This window comes from Zonotrichia albicollis, chromosome 30, assembly GCF_047830755.1.
Source record: "Zonotrichia albicollis isolate bZonAlb1 chromosome 30, bZonAlb1.hap1, whole genome shotgun sequence".
NCBI lineage: Eukaryota > Metazoa > Chordata > Aves > Passeriformes > Passerellidae > Zonotrichia > Zonotrichia albicollis.
In genome coordinates, this window is record NC_133848.1 from 3,080,500 (window position 1) to 3,098,116 (window position 17,617).

Consider the following 17,617-nt stretch of genomic DNA (forward strand, 5'->3'; position numbering starts at 1 on the left):
AGCGACTGGCAATGCCAAGAGCTCTGCAGCACCCTGAGTGCTGGGATACCTGCAGGCCATGTTTCTGGAAGCCTTTGGAGGAGAGGAGGAGGGTGTAGCTGAAGAGTGGGATGCCCACCCTGCTGGGTGATGGAGCTGGGCTGAGCCGTGCAGGCTGCGCTGGCCCAGAGCAGGAGATGGTCTGCAGAGCGGTGCAGAAAGCAAAACAAAACCCACACACCCACACATTCCCACAAGCACACAGGCAGTGAGCAGGCAGGAGGGGATCTGCCGGCAGCCAGAGGCTCGGCTCGAGTTCATTTGGTGGAAAATGAAAACCATTGCGGCGAGCGAGAAGGTTCCTGCCTTTTCTTTTTCCTTCCTCAAAGAAAAACGTTGGGTGGGATTTTTACCTTGGCCAGGTTTTGTTTCGTGCAGAAACGTGGCTCTGAAGAGGAGCCTGGTGGTTAAAAGAGTTGCTGCCTGTTGTGTACTTTGCTGCCTGGCCTCCTCCCTGCTGGAAGGTCTCGTGGGCACACGTGTCACCACGTCCTTGTCCACTTCTGCACTGGGTCCAGGCAGGGAGGTGGCTCCTGTGACATTGCTCAGTGAGTGACAATGAACTCAGCTTATGGCTTTGCCTGGGAGCCTTGGCTGGGGTGAAAATTAATGCAGGTTTATTTGCCTCCAGATTGGGCAGAATCTCTGTATTGGAATTAAATATCTCTGCAGGTCATGTTTTGGGCAGTGCTGGGGCACAGGGGCACAGTGAGGGGCTTGTGGCATCATTCACCTTCTTGGGATGGGATCTGCAGGGATTCTGCTGCTCAGATTCTGGGTGTGGGACTGACAGAGTGGTTCTGGCTGGGGCACAGAGGCACAGTGAGGGTTGGTGGCATTGTCACCTTCTGGAAATGGGGTCTCTGCAGGGAATTCTGCTACTCAGATTCTGGGTGTGGGACTGACACACTGGTTCTGGCTGGGGCTGGGGTGGTGCTGTACCTGTCCTGCTCCCCCCGAGGGGCTTCCCCTCTCCACCAGAGCAGCCTGGAATTGTGAAATATTGTGATATAAGATTTATGCTGGCTTTCATCTTTCCATCATCTTTCCATCTTTCCTCACCTTTCCAGAAAACGAGGATAGTGAAATCCTGGGATTTTCTCTCCTTGCCTGGTTTTTGCAGCCCTTTGGGGGTGCTCCTGTCAGGGGCTTGGCTGTGGCTGTGCTGCCCCACTCCCTCCCTGTGGCTGGGAAGGTAGAGCTTTCCCAAATGCCTCTCTCCCCTTTTCCTGTGCCTATAATTAGCCCTGGCTCCCCGCCACCATATACTGTACGATCCTGGAAAGAGGTCATGGCTTTGCTGAAATTCTTGGGAACAGAGCTGCCTTTGCAGCTGGGAAAGCAGCGCAATTTCCAAGCAGATAAGAAATAGGGCAAATGCAATTCTGTTCCCTGCTGTAATTTATGGGCTCTGGGGATGGCATCCAAGGGCCTCCTCCCTCCTCTGGCTCTCCACGTGCTTGGGAGAGTCTGGGTGGGTGAAGAGGTTCCAGCTGGTTCCCAGCTCTGTGTGCTGTCCAGTGGTGGTGGATGAGGAGGGTCCTGTCTTCTCCTGGACGGGTTTTCCCTTTCTGTAGGATCCTGTTGAGGTCTTGCCCAGGACAGGAGAAGGAAACAAACTCATTTTTGGGTGTGTGTGGTCCTTTTCAGTTCTAAAACTTCTCGTTTTTATGGACTTCCCCAGAATGGAACTTCCTTTGCAGCAGGAAAAGGATCATCTTCTTGACCTTAAAGGTCTTTTCCAACAAAAAGGATTCTGTAATTCTGTGATTACCCAATCTCTGGGCAGGTGAGGAGCAGGATTTGGGTTTTCTTCCAAGGAGGGCAAAGCCCACAGAAGCAGAAGGGTCTGCAGCAGCTGGGGAGGGTTTTCCCACCTCCAAATCCTCCTGTGCAAACTGGTGAAAAACTCAAAGTGAAAAGAGTATTTTGAAAAGAGAAAACTCCCCTCTTCAGAAAACAGAGACAGAAACACAGCAAAATCCCCTGGTCAGAAGTTTCCCTAAGTTTTGCTGTTGTTTCTCTGCCCCTGTACATTTGTTCTGAGACAAAACCAGGATAAATCCACCCCAAAAGAACAGGATTGGAGAGCAAGGGCTTGAGTTTCCATTCCAGCTGGGATTCTACACGTGCTGTATCCCCCTGGCAGCATCCTGCTGCTGAGCCAATCGTCCCTTTCCAAAGGAGAGATTAGCTAAAAAAACCAGGAGATTAAAAAGCAAAACACTTTCCATTTGTTGTAATTGGCTTCTGGGCCAGTGAGCTTCCCTTCCCTTCCCTTCCCTTCCCTTCCCTTCCCTTCCCTTCCCTTCCCTTCCCTTCCCTTCCCTTCCCTTCCCTTCCCTTCCCTTCCCTTCCCTTCCCTTCCCTTCCCTTCCCTTCCCTTCCCTTCCCTTCCCTTCCCTTCCCTTCCCTTCCCTTCCCTTCCCTTCCCTTCCCTTCCCTTCCCTTCCCTTCCCTTCCCTTCCCTTCCCTTCCCTTCCCTTCCCTCTGGATTTTCCTTTAACCACTGAAGGGTTTTGGTCCCCTTTGACAGCACTATGAGTTTTTCTGGTGATTCCAAGATTTAATAAACCCCTTTTTTTTATTTTTTGATTTTTTTTTGCATTTTCAGTTACCAGTATGCTCAAACTGGGAGCAGCATTTGGAATTTGGAATTTTCCAAGGATCATGGTTCTGTCAGAGGGAGGTGATGCTTGCACTGGCCACAGAGATTTTGTTGCCCCATGAAGGGAACACAGGACAGTCTCCTATGGATCCATGCTGCTCGCTTGGCTGATTAACCAAATTAGGCAGAAATCTCATTTTTTTCAGTGTAGGTGCCTGTGAACCCCCTCCTGCTCCCCCCTTGCAGTGGTGAACGTGGGGGGCGGTGTAGGAGTTGCTGACGACGGCACCGAATGTGTGTTTCTCTGCACCTCGCTGGGGAGAAATATTTCAATCTTTTTTTTTTGTTTTGTTTTTTGGGGTTTTTTTGTGTGATTTTTAATTTTTTTTTTGTTAAATAGTGGGTCTGAAGTTTGGGGAGTAGAGATTTGCCAAGGATGTGAAGGGAGCTGAGGGTTGAACCGGGCGGTTTGTAACCCCGAGGATGATTTTGTCTCTGGCTCAGGTTTTGCCCTGCTGGGTTTTCGGAGGCAGCCTTGCTCCAGCAGGATGTGCCACCTGCTTTTCTGGATGCAGCAAAGATCTGTGCTCAACCACGAGGCTCTGAGTGTGTGTGAGGGGTCAGGGTTTGCACACTTTGTGCTCCCCAAGGCCGAGCTGCCCTGGCTCTGGCTCAGCTCGTGTCAGTGCCAGGTGATTTTCCAGCTGCTCTGGTGCTGCCCATGGCTGGCACTGCTGGCAGGGTGCAGGAGGGGCTGTTGAAGAAGAAAACAGGATAAATCATGGCTGGCCCCACTCTGGACACACCAAGGGGTCACAGCAAAGCCCACAATGAAGTGTGAGCCTCCCAGTGCTGGTGTTTGACAGCAGCCTCCCTCTCCTCCCTCTCCTCCCTCTCCTCCCTCTCCTCCCTCTCCTCCTCAAGTTGCCCTTACAAACAGGTTACAAAAAGCTCTCAGCTTCCAGCAGGGCTGGGTCAGGATGAGGGACAGCAGCAAGGGCTCCACTCTGGACACACCAGAGGAATCACAGCAAAGCCCACAATGAAGTGTGAGCCTCCCAGTGCTGGTGTTTGAGAGCAGCCTCCCTCTCCTCCTTCTCCTCCCTCTCCTCCCTCTCCTCCTCAAGCTGCCCTTACAAACAGGTTACAAAGGCTGGAATGGGGGACAGAGCAAGGGGCAGCTGGAGGTTTTTCTCCACCTCCTCCTTCTGCCTTTGCAGTGCTGTTGGAAGGTATTTTGCGGGCTCATCTGGCAGCCCAGCATGTCAGATATTGCAGCTCAGAGGTGTTTTAGGAGCTGCTGTCACCTGTCCGAGCAGGGAGGTTGGGCTGGAAGTTTGATCACATTTGTTTGGTTTCCACGGGGAGAGGCCAGGCTGAGTGACCTCAGGTGGTGCCCTGAGCACCTGCCCAGGCTGTGGCAATGAAGGATTTCCCCATGGTTGGTGGTTCCTGGCTCAGGTGATGGCACAGCAAGGCCGTGGTGGTGATTGTCTCCCCCAGCTGGCCTGGCCACACCTCACCCCGTGGCCTTGGAGTTTGGACCTGGGTGACAGAGCCAGAGCTGGGGCTGGACACCAGCGAGGGTGGAGACACCCAGAGCCAGTTCCCAGTGCTGTGTCTGCCTGGGGCAGCTCCTGTGGGGTCCTTGGTGACCTGTCCCACGCAGGATCCTTCCCAAAGTGGGAGGTGAGAGGTGTAACCCATGTGGGGCTGTGTTAGTCAGTGCCCAAGGAGTGTCAGGGATGAGTTTTTGGTGTGTGCAGGTGGCATTTGCCCTCCCCCAAGCCTCAGGTGGGGTTTGTGGGGATGAGAGGCATGAATGTCTGGGTGCATGGATGGCTGCAGAGGATCTGTCCCCCCATGGGACAGGAGGGAGAGGTGGGAATTGGATCTGTGGCCTCTGGGGAGAGGCAGCAGCACACAGGAGAGGTTTGCAGCGAGTCTGGGTGGCAAAACAGTTGATGGTGCCATCTCTGCTTTATCTCTGCCTTGGAAATGGCAGCAGGAGCTGGAAATGCAGGTCTGGAGCAGCTCTTCCTGCTGCTGTGAAGTCTCCTGCAGCCCTGGGGCAGCACTTTCACTGGTGCTCAGGAGAGTGTGGGTGCTGTGAGCCCCCACAGCCCCCTCAGCCCCTCTGGGGTGGGTTTGGATTGCATGGCATGCCCAGGCTGCCATGAAGTTGGATAAAATGAGTTCAGGAAAGTGAGGAGTGGTTTCTCCTCACTGGACATGATCCCAGACCTGATACCCAGCACAGAGCCACTTGCTGTCCCCATCAAGGAAGGTGCCAGCGCTCTCAGCCCCCAGGGCTGGTGCCAGCAGGTGGCAATGTGGCCTGAAGTATTGTCACTGTCACCGGGGTGAGGGCAAGCACTGGCACCCACATCTTGGTGGCCCTGTGCTCTTATAGGGACCCCCATGATGTCCTTGGGGGTTCTGGGGTCAGTTTTGGGGTTTCCTTGTGCTGCTGTGCCAGGAGGTTGGGATGAGGAGGTGAATGGATTGCTCAGGGGGAGGAAATTTGGGTTTGGGAGATAGTTGTGTGTTCAGCCCTGTGGTTCACGTACCCTCTCTGTGCCTCAGTTTCCCTGCATTAGGAGGTGCTGGGACCACTCCATGCTGCCCAATGGACTGGGATTGCCCTGTCCTGCAGCAGTGCCAGCCCCTGGACAGGTTCCTGGAGCCCACCTGTGGGTACCTGCACACCCAGGGTATTCCTGCTCCCACCAGATGTGGCCCAGCTGTGCAGTGAGGGCAGGAGCAAGATGGGTGCTGGGGGTTCTGGGGTCATTTTTGGGGTTTCCTTGTGCTGCTGTGCCAGGAGGTTGGGATGAGGAGGTGAGTGGGTTGCTCAGGGGGAGGAAATTGGGGTTTGGGGGATGCTCTGTGGTTCATGTCCCCTCTCTGTGCCTCAGTTTCCCTGCATTAGGAGGTGCTGCTGGTGCTGGGACCACTCCATGCTGCCCAATGGGCTGGGATTGCCCTGTCCTGCAGCAGTGCCAGCCCCTGGACAGGCTGCTGGAGCCCAGCTGTGGGTACCTGCACACCCAGGGCATTCCTGCTCCCACCAGATGTGGCCCAGCTGTGCAGCGAGGACAGAGCCAAGATGGGTGCTGTGAGGCAGAGCAAACCCCAGTGTGCCTGTGCTCTCCAGCCTGCCCAGGTCCCCCAGCAGCCTTTGGTCACTGTGTGCTGGTGCGTGGCCCTGCTCCGGGTCCCCAGCCCTGCCGCACCTCCGGCCGCCCCCACGGCCACACAGCTGCAGGTTTCACTTCTGCATCTCTGCTGCCCAAGGGGAACTCAGCCAGCCAGAGCGAAACTCGGTGGCTCCAACGGTTGCACTTGTGCCACCACCCCCTCCCTCGACGCCCCCTCATGTCCCCGTGGTCCTTGCAGGGCCAGCAGCCGCTGTTGCAACACTTGCAGTGACAGCTGTGCTGCTGGGACCTTGCCTGGAACCTGGAGAGCAGCTCCAGCCCCCCTGCCCCAAGCCAGGGCTGCAGGGTGACCAGGAGGAGCAGGGCATGAGCCCCAACAATTCCTGCCCTGCCTTGATCTGGGGTGCCTTCGTGCCATCCCACCATTTTTTGGAGGAGCAGGGGGTGAACCCCAGCAATTCCTACCCTGCATTGATCTGGGCTGCCTTCATGGGATCCCTCTGTGGGGTTTGGAGGAGCAGGGGTGGACCCCAACAATTCCTGCCCTGTCTTGATCTGGGGTTTGGAGGAGCAGGGGGTGAGCCCCAATTCCTACCCTGTCTGGATCTGGGTGCCTTCATGGGATCTCTCTGTGAGGTTTGCAGGAGCAGGGGGTGAACCCCAACAATTCCTACCTTGCCTTGATCTGGGGTTTGGAGGAGCAGGGTCTGAACCCCGACAATTCCTAGCCTGTCTGGATCTGGGTGCTTTCATGCCATCCCTCTGTGGGGTTTGGAGGAGCAGGGGGTGAACCCCAACAATTCCTACCCTGTCTGGATCTGGGTGCCTTCATGCCATCCCTCTGTGGGGTTTGGAGGAGCTCAGTGCCGGTGGTCCCACTCTGCACGTGCCCCTGGCACAGCTGGCTCATGCCATCATTCCTGGGCACTGCTCACCTCTGCCCTGTCCTGCTGGGCACCTCTGTGCCCCTGGAGATGGATTTCCTCCTCCTGTCCCCCTTTCCACAGCCCCTGGTGTTCGGGCACCACTGGATGGATGGGAGCTGGGGCTCCTCACTGTGTTTCACTGCCAGCCTGTCCTGCCTGATGCTCCTGCTTGGAGTGACATCTCTCCCAGTTTGTTCCTTCGCACCTCTTGGTGTCAAGCCAGAGGAAACCCAACTGGGAAATGCTCAACGGGTCTGATTAAACCTTGGAGATATTGGCTGGTGCAAACTGAAGGCTGAGGGGCTGAGATGCTTTAGTTTCATGAACTGGGGAAATGGAGAAAAATGGAGAAAGTCCTTTTTCTTCTTTTTTCTTTTTCTTTCTTATTTCTTTTTCTTTCTTTTTTTTTTTTCTTCATTTTGTCTGCTCCTTGCTGTTGTTGGGACTCCCTGAGACCGACATGGCCCAGCGCTGGGAAATGGGGTCTGGGGTCTCCCTAGTTTGAGGTGGGAGTCCATGAGCACCTGGCAGAGGAGCAGAGGGCTGGGTTGGCAGCCCGAGGTGGGGAAGTTCGGGTTTGGCATCCAAATGTTTGCAGCCCCGAGCCCGTTGCTAGAGGAAACGTGAAAAAAGGGGAAGGAGAGATTGCGGTCAGGGCTCTTCCCCTCCAAATCTGCGCCTCCCTCTTGGCCCCTCCAGCCCCAGAGCTGCTTCTCCTGCCCATCCATCCCCCCTGGGCTTTCCAGATGTGTGCTTGGAGTCCCCATGGTTATTTCTTTGGGGGTATTTTGTGTATGTGTGATGTAGGCAGGGGTTGTTTGTATTTGAGGTTTATATACGTGGGAATAAATTTGTATTTGGGGGGTTTATCTATACATGTGAGAATATATATATATGTATTTGGTGGGTTACATATATGGGAATATGTGTATTTTGAGAGGGCTATCGGTATGGGAATATAGATTTTTTTTGAGTTATATATGTGGGAATATATATAAATTATATATATATATATATGTATATATATGTATATGTATATGTATATATGTATATATGTATATTCCCACATGTATAGATAAATCCCCAAATACAAATTTATATATATACAAATAATACAAAATATACAAAAAATACAAAAAATACAAATAATATACAAATAAATAAATAAATAAATAAATAAATATATATATATATATATATATATATATATATATTTGGTGGGTTACATATATAGGAATATGTGTATTTTGAGAGGGCTATGTATATGGGAATATAGATCTTTTTTGGAGTTATATATGTGGGAATATATGTGTGTTTGGGTGGGGTCAGCCATCCATTTCCCCTGGGCTTTCCAGATGTGTGCTTGGAGCTCCCCATGGCAGTGGCCATGGTTATTTATTTGGGGGTATTTTATGTTATTATATGTATGTGTGATGTAGGCAGAGTTTGTATGTATTTGGGGTTTATATACATGGAAATAAATTTGTATTTGGGGGTTTATCTGTACATGTGGGAATATATATATATGTGTGTGTGTGTATATATATATATATATATATATATATGTATATTCCCACATGTATAGATAAACCCCCAAATACAAATGTATATATGTACAAATAATACAAAATATACAAATATATACAAATAATACAAATAATATACAAATATACATATACACAAATATAGAAATAATACAAATTTATATATATATTTGCTGGGTTACATATATAGGAATATGTGTATTTTGAGAGGGCTGTGTATATGGGAATCCTCCAGGATCTTTGTGGGCAGGTTGGAGCAGCTCCCTGCTGCCTTCGATGGCAGGCTGTGCCAGCCTGACTGCATCAGTTACAAATGGGGATCCCAGGAGGTTCCCCTGGTTCTCCTGCCCTCAGGAATTTTGGTTTGTTACTTGGTGAAACCAAAGCTTTGGTTTTCAAATAGGAACAGTGTTAGCACCTCAGCGTTTCTGCCCCAAAGCTGGGCATAAAGATTGTCTTGTCTTTACCCTTTCTCTCCTCTTCTTTTTTCACTCAGGAACAGGAATTCTCTTGCCTTTGCCACCTCCATCCCCCCCTATGTGGTTTTTTCCCCTCAGCTTATAAAATAACAGCATTTTGAAAACACAGTACTTTCCCCCTTCCCTGGACAGCATTTTTCTGTTTGTAAAGAGAAGGTTTGGAAAGCACGTGTGTGGTGGGGCGAGCCCTGGCCAGTGGCCTGACCCAGCCCCAGCCCCTCAGCAGGGCCTGTGCAGGTCGAATGGTCACTTTTGAAATGCTCCAGAGGTTCTGGGAGCAGTGCCAGGATCCTCTCTTGGAGGGGCAAAGGACGAGCATGGGCAGACAAGGCAGCTGGCAGTGCCACTGAGTGGGGGCTTTGCTCCTTTGTGCCAGCTCAGAACGTTGCAAAATGGGGGCTTGGGGGTTCACTGGGGTTTGCTGGTGCTGGAAGTCCCACCAGGTCCAGAGAGCAGCAGATCCTGCAGCTTGGGCAGGGGGTGAAGCAGCTCTAAAGCTGTGAGGCTGGAGGGGGTCAGGTCTCAGGACTGTCACCCCATGTGTGCTGTTCATCCCTGTCTTGGGTGACACTGGGCTGCAACCCTGCAAAGTCAGAGGGACTTGGGGCTCCACTGGGGTTTGCTGGTGCTGGAAGTCCCACCAGAGGTCCAAAGGGCAATGGATTCTGCAGCTTGGGCAGGGTGTGAAGCTGCTCTAAAGCTGCTGGGCTGAAGAGGGTCAGGTCTCAGGACTGTCACCCCACGTGTGCTGTTCATCCCTGTTTGTTCAACCCTGCAATGTCAGGATTATCTGCAGGCTGAACACCCCAAACCCAGTCCTGCTCCCCCTGGAGTTCCCCACCTTGGCCCTACAAGGGCAGCTCAGATTAGGTCAGCAAAGGCACTGCTGTTGTTTGTCACCGTCTGGGCACTGTGGCACGGCCAAGGGCTGGGTGGGGTCAGCTGTTGTCCAAAGTCATTGTCCTGATGGCCTGGTGGGCTCTGGGAGCCAGATGTGGCTGCTGCCCACCACCAGCTGTGGGCAGCTCTGTCAGTGCCAGAGTCTGTGAGTGGTGACAGTGTGGCTGTGCTGGCTGTCCCATGGCACCACGGGCATCCTGGACATTCCTGGTGTGTCCAGCAGCATCTCCCACTGAGAGAAAACAGCTCTGTGCAGACATCTGAGGTCTGGCCTGGCCACACGTCCCCCACTGCATCCTGGTGGGCTGTGGAGCTCACCCCAGTGCTCCCAAAGCAGAGCCAGCCTTGGCCACATCCTCCTCTCAGCCTGGCCTGTGGTCCCCGGTCCCCACGTGGCTCTGCCACCAGCCCTGGAGGGCTCTGCATGCTGAGACCAAAGAGAGCTGGTCAGACACTGAGAGGAGGTTCAGGAGCCTGTGGTCCCTGATCCTGACATGGCTCTGCATGCTGAGACCAAAGAGAGCTGGTCAGACACTGAGAGGTGGTTTGGGAACCTGTGGTCCCTGGTCCCCTCGTGGCTCTGCAGTGCTGAGACCAGTGGGAGCTGGTCAGACACCAAGTAGAGGTTCAGGAGCCTGTGGTCCCCAGTCCCCACGTGGCTCTGCCACCACCCCTGCAAGGCTCTGCATGCTGAGAGCCAAGAGAACTGCTGGGACACTGAGAGGAGGTTTGGGAACTTGTGGTCCCCAATCCCCACATGGCTCTGCCACCAGCCTGCATGGCTCTGCATGCTGAGACCAGTGGGAGCTGGTCAGACACTGAGAGGAGGTTTAGGAACCCTCTGAGAGACCCTTTGCCTTAAACAGCACTTCCCTCATCCTGGCTGGCAGCATGGCACAGTGGCCCTTGTTCTGTGGCTGTCCTTGTCCCCAAGTGGTCAGTCATTCTGTAGGACACTGTTTTATTCAGGGGAATGAAGGAATGGTCGTGAGGGGCTGACAGCTTGGTCTGGGCTTAATGGGACAAAGAGCCCCCCATCCTTGTCCCTGCTGCTCCCCGATGTGGAGGACAGACTCGTCTGCCTGTCCTGATGAGGGGATCCCTGTGCCTGGACATTTGCAGGACTCCAGCCCGAGTTCTGGGAGGTTTGGGGCTGGAGAGCCGCTCGCACCTCGGGGGTGCCCCCTGCGCTTGGCTCCTGCGGCGGGAGGAAGGGGCAGCCCCGCTCCTGGCTCCAGCTTTGTTCAGGGGGAATTTTGTAATGGCAGGAAATGAGCTGGCTGTGGGAGGGGAGGAGGCCGGGGGAGGAAGGCTGGTTTGTGGTTGGAGCGGAGGATGAGGACGCCGGAAAGCTGAGCGTAATTCCTCGCTCTGGTGCAGGTGCTGGGGTGAGGCTGCAGCTCGGGAGCTCTGTGCCTCAGTTTCCCTTTTGTTTAGCACCGTTCTGTGACCGTGTTCACAGGGGTCTGAGGATGAGGGAAGAAACGAGGGTCTGACTCCATGTTTCAGAAGGCTGATTTATTATTTTATGATATATATTATATTAAAACTATACTAAAAGAATAGAAGAAAGGATTTCCTCAGAAGGCTAGCTAAGAATAGAATAGCAAAGAATGATAACAAAGGCTCTGTCTCAGGCTCTCTGTCTGAGCCAGCTGGCTGTGATTGGCCATTAATTAGAAACATCGACATGAGACCAATCACAGACCCACCTGTTGCATTCCACAGCGGCAGATAACCATTGTTTACATTTTGCTCCTGAGGCCTCTCAGCTTCTCAGGAGGAAAAATCCTAAGGAAAGGATTTTTCATAAAAGATGTCTGCGACCCCGTTCCCTTCATGGGAGTGTGCTGTGCTGGTGATGGGCTCTGCACAAGTCTCAGATGGTTGTGATCACCAGTAGGTGACCAGCACGAGGCCAGCTGAAGCCTCTGGGCTTTGCCCCATGGGTCTCCTCCCATCTCCCAGTGTGAGTGGGATGAGTTTAGGAGCTGAGTTTCCTTCTGGGCCACGGCAGATTCTCCACATGTGCTGCATGCATTCCCTGGGACAGTGTCTGAGTAAGCTGGTCACTGCTTTCTCTTGTGGGATGTGCATGAGAATCTTCCCAGAAAACACAAAGTTCACCTCAGCTTTGAGCAATTCCCTGCTGGCCACGCTGTCTGCCTGGGCCACATCCCTCGTTAATGTTAATTCTTGGGTTATGATTTGTTTCATTCCTGAACTCCTTTTAATTTCTATCCCTCTGGTCTCACTGAGATGCTTTCCACATTGCACAGCCCCAGGGCTCTCTGGATCCCTGCAGGTCCCACCCAGCCTGCATGGCCCTTGCAGCAATGCTGAGGATCAGGGCAGTGCAGGAGGGCACCCTGCAGCCCGGTCTGCAGGGGATACTGGGCTCCCCTCACTGTTCCCTCCATCTGTGCTTGGATGGGACACGTGGGGAGTCCTGTCCTTGCCTCTGTCCCCACCTCTGTCCCCTCACACTGACAGCTCCTTGCTTTGTCTTTGCAGTTGGATTGAGGAGCGGTGGCTGCAGCTCATCCCTGCCAGGAGCAGAAGATGCAGGAGGCTGCATAGCAGGTATGGGGGAAATCCCAAACTCTGAGTTCCTGCCTTCCCTTTGGGTTTGCTTGGCCCTGTGTGTGTCCCCTGCTGCAGGCTGGGAGCTGCACAGGGTCCCACAGAGGATGCAGCTCGAGGGTCTTGGCACCATAGTGGTGCCAAGCAGACCCTGCAGCCCTGCTCCAGGGAGGGCTGGCGCAGGAAGGGCACAGATGCTGCACTGTGCACCCCTCACCTGCTCTGCACACGGGGATCCTGATGTGTGGGATGGGCAGCAGAGCCCCCAGAGCAGGGCAGGGAGGTGGTGCCCAGCACTGGGTGACACTGCTGTACCCCAGTGCCCATCTTCCCCTTCACTTCCCCAGCTGGCACAGCTCTGTAGCCACAGCACTGATTTGGGGTTCTCTGGGTGTTTTGCAATGCAGCCCTGTGTATCAGTGCAAAGGAGGGTTTTTTCTGCCCTGTTTTCTCCCAGTGTGGACAAGACTTGTGGCCAAGCCTGCTGTTATTTTGTCCCTTGCATTCCTCTAAAATAAGGTGCTGCTGGGAGAGGGCCTCATGTCCAGGGTTTCTTCCTTTTCAACCTTCTTGGCCTGTTTATTGCTCTTACAGTAAATGTTTGTGTCTCCTGTGTCTGCAGTGAGGTTGTGGTACAGACACCACTGCGGGCTGCTTTATGAGGGCTTGATGGTTTCATGAAATGCATCTTCTGTACCTGAGAGTGAAATCAATAAAAGGAAAGATTTTTAAAAATAATACACCCCTAGCTCCTGAGCGGAGGGGGCTCTGTCACGACTGCTTAGCGAGCACTTTTGTGGGGTTGTGATGACTTTTAGTGCTGGAGAAGGGGGCAGGTAATTTATTTGGAGGCCTGGTGATGGGAGATGGGGGCAGCATCACTGTGTCCTCTGCAAGGTCAGCACCAAGGGCTTCATCTGCTGATAGGAACCAAGAGCAGCTGCCCAGGCTGGGCCAGGGGAGTGCAGCAGCAGGGCCCTGCTGTGGCTCAGTGGTGCTTGGTGTGTGCCAGGGCATAGGAAGGTTTGAGGGCTTGGCTGGGTCTGTCTGAGTGCTCTGGGAGCGTTCTGGGGGCTGGTGTGGGACCAGCTCTGATCCACTCTGGGCCCAAATGAGTATTAGTAGTACCTAAGAGGAGCATGTTTTGGTGTGGTGAGTGATTACTGGAGTGTTGGGCAGTGGGTCTGTCTGCTGTGGGGTGTGCATGGAGGGCAGCACCCTCCCTGGCTCCCAAACACCCCAAGGCCAGGGCACATTCCGTGCCCCAGCCCGGATGCAGGTGGGCGGTGGCAGGATGTCTGTCACTGCCTTCTCCCCCTCATCACTGCCCAGCTCTGACCAGTGACAACAGCTCCTTGTTCTCTAGTTTCACACAAATTCTTGGGGTTTGGGTTGGCAGTGTCCTCCCTCAGAGCCCTCGTTCTGCCAGCACACAGTTTTGAGCGAGGAGGAGCAGTTCAGTGATGGCTGCAACTGCAGAACCGCTCGCTCCAAGCAGCAGCTCGGGGAGGAGGATTTGGAACAGCATCTCTGGGGACTGCTTTAGGACTTGTCCCCTTGGCTGTGCAAGTGACAGGAGCTGAGCAATTAGAGGAGCAGTATTGATCCAGCCTCGGGAGCTGTGACGGCGGCACCGGGCGATTCAATCCCGGTGAAGCCACGTCCTGGACGTGCAGCATTGCTGCCTGCCATCAATAGGCATTTGTCTGAGGCCAGCCCCGTCTGAGGCCAGCCAGGCAAACCATCATCTGCTAGGGCCTGTGACCTTAATTGAGTCCACTCTTTTGTGTCCTGAAGATGGTGGCTTGGTCTTGCTGCAGCCACGCTCAGTAAATGAAGTGTCCAGCCCTGCATGCAGGGATGTCTCCTAGTGAGATTTTGCATCCTGAGGCCGATTTCCAGCTGCTTGGGAAGAGCCCTTGGGTCACCAGGTCTGTTCCTCTGCTGCCTGAGGCCTTCCTGTGTTCTCTTGGAGGTTTATTGGCAACTGGAGTTCACAACTTTCAGGCTGCCACTGTCCTGGAGGTGTAAGTGTGCCACCTCACCTGGTGGGATCCCTTTGCAAGATCCCCATCTCCAGGGAGAGCTTGTAAAATCCAGCCAGCGGGCACAACGAAACCAAATCCCCACTCTTGACCCTTTTGGATATGAAATACTGAATTTGGCGAGGCAGTGGGTGCCTGCTGTGTTTGCCGCAGCTGAAATGTGGCTGAGCTGTTGGAGGTCACCTTTGCAGTCCCCGTGGAGCCGGGTGGCCTTCTCTGGTCACGGCACTGCCCTGCGCTTTGGGTTCTGAGCTCATCCGCTATTTTACCACTGGCGGGAGGAGGGGGGGTGAGAATAAAACCGTGTCTTCAAAGCCCTTTTCCCTTGGGGAAAAGCCAGCTTGGTCAGAAACGTCGGCGCAGAAATGTCATCTGACCCAGCAGCTGCCTCACGCCTCCCGGGGGTCCTGCGGCGCCCGCTCGCCACGGGCCGGGCCCGGCTTTGGGCTGCCGGAGGAAACGAGCCCGGCCGCTGCTTTTTGGCAAGCTCCGGCCGCTCCCTTCCCCCCTGCGGGCTCCAGCAGCCCCTCCTGCTGCCTCCGCATCTGCCTGTGCCCTTCAGAGCACCGCGCTGCCTGGGGGTGCCGGGGCTCGGGGCCGGGGCAGCGCTCGGGGATGGCGGCTCCGGCCGGCGCTTCCTGCCGGCCCTCAGCGCGCAGCGGCCGCGGAGAAGGACGCAGCCACCCTGTCTCCTGTAAGTACCTCTCACTCTTTCCACTGGAGAGTTAAAATTAGCAACTTCTTTTTTTATAAGGCAGGCGTCGCTTTAAAGCTCGCCAGCCCAACTGGGTTTCCTTTTATTACCCCCCTCTCCTCCCCCGACTCCTTTTCTCTTGGTTTTTTTTTATATTATTTTGTTGTTATTGTTCAACGCGTGCGTGCACTTTTCTCCCTTTTTATTTCTTTCTTTATTTTTTTTTATTTTTTCCCCCCTCCTTCTTTTCGTTCCTTCCTATTTTAAACACGGGTGACGCTGCAGTGTCGGTGCGGAGTTTGGAGCCAAATAAACAGCTCGGCACTCACTCCCCCACCCCGATCGCCTTACAGAGCCCGGGGCCGGAGCCCAGCGCCGAATTTAGACCCTTATCTATTGTCAGCCTCCGCGGTCGGCGCTGCTCTGCCAGGGGAGGGCTTGCCCCGGACCCCCTTGTTGCTCCTGACACAAATTCTCGCTGTGAGTTGTTGTTTTTTCCCTCTCTTTTGTGTTCGTGCTAAAGCACAGAAGTGCCCTTAAAGCAGGAATCAGGACCCGTTGCTTTTTTTTTGTGTTTTGTTTTTTCCAGGGCTGGGTGAGCAGGGAGGGGAGAGAGGGGGAAACTGAGGCACAGAGGTGAGCATGGCTCCCTGATGGGGAGTGGGTGAGCTGGGATTTCCTCTTTGAGGAATCAAAACAAACACAGACCAGGAAGGAAGAGGCAGCAGGAACGGGCTCAGAGGCAGGATCAGTGCGTGTCCCGGGGGATGAATCCCTTTGGGAAGGCCGTGCCCCCTGTCCGGGCCGGTTCGGTGCCGGTGTCTGTGCCGGGGCTCCGCCGGGAGCTCCGCCGGGACGGGCCGGGGCCAGCAGCTGGAAGTGGACGTCCCAGCCCGGATCTGCGAAAGCAAACAGGAAGGCGAATGGGGAGCAGCCGCTGTGTTTACTCAGAGGTTATTTATTGTGGTTCCTCAGAGGTTGGTCCTGGGGACTTTAACACCTTCCTGCTTGCTGCTGGGTCCTTTCGGCCAGGGCTGGAGCTGCGGGCACATCGGAGGTGAGCCAGGTACCAGCATGGTGTCAGGCCAGGTGCACACTGGAGCTCTCTGTCCAGCTCCTTCTCCTCCCTTGACTGTTCCCTGAATGTTTGTTTTGCTCCAGAGCCCAGCCTGGCTGGGTTGGATATGGTGGGGATGGATGTGGTGGGGTTGGGACCAGGGCTGAGCTTGGCTCATCCTAGAAAAATCTTTTTTCAGGGTTTTTATGCTGTTGCTGCTATGGGATAACTGTTAATAATGCTGATAATGTTCATATCCATGTCTGTGAGAATGAAGGTGCAGAACCTGTAGGAAGGGGATCTTTCAGAAATGCTTTTAGTGTTTCCCTCCCAAGAGGGAGGGAGGGAGGAGGGAGAAGTGTTTCCCTTCCCAGGCATGTGCTGCTCTAGCTCTGATGCTCATGGATGGGGCTGGAGGATAAACTTTGGCTGTGCTTTGGGTTAAACCCTGCCCTTTACCATTGCTGGCTGCGTGAGGTGGGTTCTCCCCTCTGCTTGCCTTGTGTCACAGGGTGGTCTCCTTTGTTTGGGAAGCACTGCAGGGTCCCAAGGGAACAACAGCTGCAGAGCCCTTTCCTCCTCCTCCTCCTCTTTTGGGCAAACCACCCATTTGGGCAACTCTGTTGATACATTTTTACATCCCCATCCTTCAGCAAAAATCATGATCGAAATATTTTCATTTCTTTCTACAAGTTCATGTCTTACCTTTTCTCATCCCACCTTTGACAAAAAACTGTGGTGTTTGATTTTCTTTCCCAGTATTTTCCCTTTTCCAAGAGGAATTGTGGCTGGTGTTTCTCCATGGCATTCCTGCACTCACAATACCTGCCCTGTCCATCTCCTGTGTGCTTCAGCAGCATCCCAATGACTTTTCTACCATGATAACCTGGCTGGGAACCATGACAAGCCCTTGGCCTGAGCCATGGCCGTGTGCCAGTGATTCTCCAGCACAGATTTTGGAGTGTGCCACACCAGGATGTGATGGTGCTTGTGGAAGGTGCCAAATGTTGGCATTTCCCATTGCTCTCCTGAGTGTCACCTCCGTGCTCTGCTGGGATGTCCTTGTGGGCAACATCCACACCCCCAGGGCTGGCCACAATCATCATCCCTCTTTTGAAGAGAAGGGCTCAGCTGCTTGAGGACCTAAATCCCCCTTGCTGAAACACAGAATTTGGCCTTAAAAATCTCCTTTTGGGGCAGGATGCTGTTCCTGTGTGCTGGGATGGGCTCTGGACGAATCTGTCTCAGTGGGAGCCATCACCCAGGTCTGTAGGGGCTGCTGTGGGGTCAGCAGAGCTCACGGCCTCACTGCTGTGCTGGGGGAGCGGCAGGACAGGATTTGTGTGCCTGGGACAGGAATGTGTGCGCTGTGAGTGAGCAGCAACAGCTGAGAGCCAGCTGTCCTGGTGGATTTGAGCTGCCTGATGAGCTGGGGCTGGGTTCTCACCCCTCTGGCTCAGGGTGCAAGTGGGTACAGCTGATGGCAGAGCCTTTGTGGCACGGGGGACATCCTGGGGGATGAGGGACCTGGAGTTTGTGTCACCCTGGGATGCTCCAGTGGTGCCCTGTTGGGCTCTGGAT

The 17,617-nt window shown here is 54.0% G+C and overlaps 1 protein-coding gene across 14 annotated transcripts in view; it reads left to right on the top strand.

Moving 5' to 3' along the window:
* Window positions 1–17,617, top strand: part of MEF2D (myocyte enhancer factor 2D) — a 98,173-nt gene that overhangs the window by 14,582 nt on the left and 65,974 nt on the right. For 10 of the 14 annotated variants that reach the window (XM_074529471.1, XM_074529483.1, XM_074529477.1 and 7 more), the window contains exon 2: window positions 12,172–12,240. The exons of 2 other annotated variants lie outside the window; for them this stretch is intronic. The gene's annotated coding sequence lies outside the window, so the exon portion shown is untranslated. Of the gene's footprint in view, window positions 1–12,171; window positions 12,241–14,645; window positions 14,980–15,309; window positions 15,460–17,617 lie in introns of those variants that run through there. 2 more of the 14 variants (XM_074529476.1, XM_074529474.1) reach the window with 2 other exon arrangements.